The sequence below is a fragment of the Urocampus carinirostris genome, chromosome 18 (genome assembly GCF_059441175.1).
Source record: "Urocampus carinirostris isolate Australia breed hairy pipefish chromosome 18, RoL_Ucar_1.0, whole genome shotgun sequence".
Lineage (NCBI taxonomy): Eukaryota > Metazoa > Chordata > Actinopteri > Syngnathiformes > Syngnathidae > Urocampus > Urocampus carinirostris.
The window spans coordinates 14,277,312-14,282,481 of NC_142366.1; the positions used below are offsets into that span (position 1 = coordinate 14,277,312).

Here is a 5,170-nt window from a genome sequence, read left to right on the forward strand (position 1 = left end):
AATTTTAACAGCAAACACAATGTGAGGTTTGAACAACCCTTCTCGAAAATCTTAATGGCAATCAAGCATATTCACAATTTCGTTATATAACATCTTTGTTAGTGTCAATAGATCCGTCCAGGCCAAAGTCGATTGTCCTCGGTCTGAACAAATCCACCGACACCAACAGCAGCAAAACAAACACGACAATCTCAACAGCCATCAAGCATATTCACAATTTTGTTATATCTGACAATATGACGTGACAATATGACGATTTAACATTTTTTCCTGACATTTTCAACATCAATTAAACAATTTCAGAGTTATTTTCTTTTAACAGTAGTTAACCAGCGTGTAAAAGGCAATACTATTGTGCAAGGGCATAGCTCTGCCATCCCACCCTGCCAAGCAGCATCCTTCCAGTCCTCTGTGTGGGTCCTCTCCCTTCTTACTTCTACTTTCCACAACCCAGGCCGTTGCTGCCGGGACCCGATTTGTTACATCGCTTCAAAAAGGTTTTGAAATAAAGGCCCTAACCACATCATAGTCATCATAACAAGAACCAATAACGTGTGTTTCGCCATTGCTCGGTGCTCGATGACATACCGGCCTTGAGACTATCAATCGCAATTTTTAGATAGATAGATAGATAGATAGATAGATAGATAGATAGATAGATACTTTGTTCATCCCCGAAGGGAAATTCACATTTCCAGCAGCATCCCTGAGCTGAGAACAATCGAGAACAATCGAAAATAACACGGGAGCTGCTGGCAAGACATTCCTCGTAAAAAACAATCTCTCCTTTCTTTGTTGTCTCCACATGAGACTTGTGAGACCCAATGGATGTAAAATCCACACTGGAGGAGTTTTGATGAGTTTTGTCTCCGTATCTCTTTGATGTATTAGAAGGTTGCTTTGATGCAGAAAATATTGCCAATGGTAACAGATTATAACTCTTAGGTCTATTACTGTACACCTCTGAATAAAACACACAAAGAAAGACAAGTGAGATTAATATTTTTGCTCATGAGGGGGGATTTTTTATAAGTTTATTGTCCATTTTTCATTATCCATTATCCATTATCAGTCAAATTATGATACACTTCAAGGCCAACCGGCCAAGACACTTGCTCCTCGCCAAGAAGCTAAGCCAAGATCTTAGCCAAAAGGCCAAGAAGCGATCAGTGCGAATGCACCGTTCCTGGAGGTACTGCAATACCGGGCCGATGCGTGGAGTGGACAGAGAAAGCTCCTATTCCATCTCCCAGTTACAAAAATCACAAACACTGTAACCTACCCATTAGACTACCGGGGATTTGAGGGTGGCACTCCAAACCAAAAAGGTTGCTGACCCCTGTTCTTGATCATAGTATTTCCAAGATGTTTCATAGTTAAAACCTGATTCACATCTAACCAGAATTGCAACAGCTACCCTATTTTATGACAAACAATCGAGTCACACGGTTGATGGGGGAGGAGAGTTCAACACAGCAAGAGGACACAATCAAAAAACAAAAAACACTAAACAAAACAGACAAAAATAAACATGACAATGCAGCAGCTTCTCTTCTCAGGTGAATGGTTGAGTGGTTCACCAAGTTTTAAAACTTTGTGGAGCAAGTAAAACATTTTACTCAACTGTAGGAACCGTATAATTAAGACATTTCTCATTCTAATTCTAACATTGTAGTAAATAAATAATGAATGTATTTACATTTATCCCATCGACAAATTTTAAATCAAATTTGAGATCAAGATCTCCTTTTAATATTTCATGTCTCTGTGGATTATATTTTTTATTGTTACTTGACTTACCTGTTGTGTGAGTAGATTTACATTGTAACTAGCTTTTATGTTCCTTGACACAGCCACAGATGGCTCAATCTTGTCATAGTTTATTTTTCAGAAAAAGACTGAATACATATTTTTATATTTGAGAGGCAAGCTACCCCAGGACAGAAGTCCAGAACGGATCTGGTTCATCATAGAACTCTGCATTGAGGTTGCGGTTAAAATTGGATTATTGCTTTGACTGTGGACTCATTAAAACCAGCATTACCCTTTGGTTTGGGATTTTCTGTATTGGAGAACTTTTGATTTATGTTTTCTTTGTTTATGCGATAACCTTTCTATTCATTAATTTGAACCGTCATTGAAATCTGAAGTGTACAGTAGTTATGTATGACTTTAAATTGTGAAACAAAAACAGATTGAGGTTGATTCTAAAACCCTATCAGTGCGCGTAAATGCAAATTTTACGACTAATTTTAAGTTATTAAATTAAATTGGAGTAGATGACTGGATATCACACTGAAATACAAATATAACAGGGTTAGTAAAACAAGACTACACCAAAAAGAGTGTTTTCATACTATGATTGATGTTAAATGTTGTCTAATGTCTTGTCCATTGTACATTAAATTACCAGCTACTGTTCAAATTAGTATTGACTCTGGTGTTTCATCTAATTATTTTACCACTTAGCAAACCTAGAACTCGTCCAGTCGCTTATTTTCCTTCTGTCTAACAGCTTATGGTGGCCCTGGGACGAGCAAGTAACTTCTGGCATTTGTAAATTACAAAAAAAGGTTAAATTAACCCAGCCATAATGATTTGAATAATAAAAAAATGTCCCTGTGTTAAATCATGCACAAGCATAATGATCAATAAATAGATAAAACAAATAAAAATTGTATTAATTTTTAATATGGCAGCGCGTACTCACGCAGCGGCTCATCTCTTTCTCCTTGCTCTGTGGTTTGTCCGTCCCTAAAACCTTATATATTTTAATATTTTATATACATGCTATTTTTTACCTTGTTATTTGTATTTGTGTCTTATTTATTGCATGTTTGTCTGCTGGGGAGAGATAGTCATTTCATCTGTCCTGTATGTTGTGCTTGGAGCACATTTTGACAATAAAGTTGAATTTATTAAATAAAACAAGGAAAAACATTATTATTATTATTATATTATTAGTATTAGTAGTAGTAGTATTCCACTGTCAGCCACTAGAAGACAGTACCTCATTTCTTTTGAGGTTTAAAGGAATGGAAACGAGTGAGGTACACATTCCATTTTTCTAAATAAACCACTGATATTTTTCAGTACAGCTTTCTACTTGATTACATTTGGAGTAATTGAGGTTGCTGGGGCTGCGCTTTGTTGAAAAAGCGCCAGGAAGCCACAAGAGAACGTCAAAATGTCGCATGCAGCGTCAGAGGTGATTGTTTTTATTGAGGGTGCCTTGAGACAAAACTAAAAAACACTAGCAAAAGACTGAAGCACAACTGTTTACATTTTCACAAAAATCAGTTTGGCTGTTTCAAAGCCTATAAGTCAAGTCATCTTTATTTGTGACGCCCTTAATCACAAGGAGTCTCAAAGGGCTGCACATACCAGATTATTGCAAACTAAAGGCTAATTATACACCATCCCCTGATCTAAAACCTACATGAGGGCAAGGAAATACTCAAAAACCTCAACATGAACAAAATGAAGAACCTTGAGAAGGGACCTTACATGAGGTAATCCCCCTTCCAGGATGACCAGGCTGGAATAGAACCACCGCAGTAACAAATAATACACAAATATTGTCAACATGAAATGTAGTTCATTCATAAGCTATGGAATATAAGTGTGTTTTAAGCCTTGATTTAAACAGTTCCACTGAGGTTGCAGATCGAATCTTAAAGGGCAGACCATTCCACAGCACTGGGAAACGAATGGAGAGGATCATGAACCGGATTTCTTCTTGGCTCTTGGGATCACTAGTCGACAAGCATTTTCAGAGCAAAGGCTCCGGACCAGAACATAGGGGGGAATTAAATCTGAAAGATATGAGGGAGTCCATGCATGACTTTTCATACTACCAACAGAACCTTAAAATCACATCTTAAGCTAACAGGGATCCAATGAAGGTTAGCTAAAGTAATATGAGTCACATATACATTCATGCATAAAAAAATCAGGATTTATTAATTAGCTTAGAATTGATCTATTACATTATATCAACCTGATTTTCATATTGCAAGCGTGCAAACATGATCCCTCTCTCTTTCTTCCTCTCCGCTTGTGGCGAGCCCTGCATTAATCCAAGTGGACAATAGCTGACAAGGTGCTTTTCATTGTCATCATTTGTCTCTCCGAAGCACTCGGCATCATTTACCTCCCCCCGCACCACCGGGTCCCGCTTCCCTTTCCCAACTGTTAGAATTCCGCCCTTTATTTTTTTTTATTAACACTTGGAATTGTAATCTGGGGGTATTTTTTGGGGTAGTGTTTTGAAGGTTTTTCTCCTCCCGAGGCGACACCTCGGAAGACTTGTCATTTCACAATGCCTCCAAATGCGGGTGACACTCAGCCTTGGTGACAGCTGCTGGACGGTTATCTTAGGCGAGCTGGCAGCCTTTCTCCGGGTAATCTGGGCCAAATGTACACATACGAGCAAATACGAGCATGTGCCGTGTCGCTGATGCTCGTGGAGACCTAGTGTAGAAGAGTTTACGGTAATAAACGTATTTTAAAATTGATGTCATTATCAGGGTTGGGTAGGGTTACTTTAACTGGATTACTTTCAATGACTTTTGGATTACTCCGATACCAAATATGCTAATAAAAGACAAAATATACTAAATATGAATAAAATGATGACTCACAACACGTGGTAAGCTTTCTCCCCTGGTTTTGATCTCTTTGATCTCCGGCAAAACTAACATGAAATGTGACAGAAACAAAATGAAAATAAATCCAAACAGCTTGCCAACATCATTTTTGCCGTTCCATGTATTCTGTTACTCCCCAAGCCTGCGCAAAATTGAGTCATTTTATTCATATTTAGTTTCTTTTGTCTTTTTTTAGCATATTTGGTATTGGAGTAATCCAAAAGTAATTGAAAGTAATCAAGTTAAAGTAACCCTACTCAACCCTGGTCATTGTATTGTTTGACTTTCTGTTCAGAGGCTGGCTTTATCATTTAAAGCAGGTATGTCAAACTCATTTTAACTCAGGGGCCACACGATAGAACAAACATTCTCTCGGGGGCCGGACTAGTAGATTACAGAGAAAGAAAAAGAAAGTTAAAGAAATAAGAGAAAGAGGGAGGGAAAAGGAGAGAGGGTGGGACGAAGAAAGAAAAAAAGGGAGAGAGGGAGAGAGCGTGAGAAACAAAAGAGATAAAAAGTCG

The 5,170-nt window shown here is 38.0% G+C and overlaps 1 pseudogene; it reads right to left on the reverse strand.

Moving 5' to 3' along the window:
• Positions 1–1,170: 1,170 nt before the first annotated feature.
• Positions 1,171–1,372, reverse strand: LOC148348450 (U2 spliceosomal RNA; annotated as a pseudogene).
• Between the last annotated feature and the right edge of the window lie 3,798 nt (positions 1,373–5,170).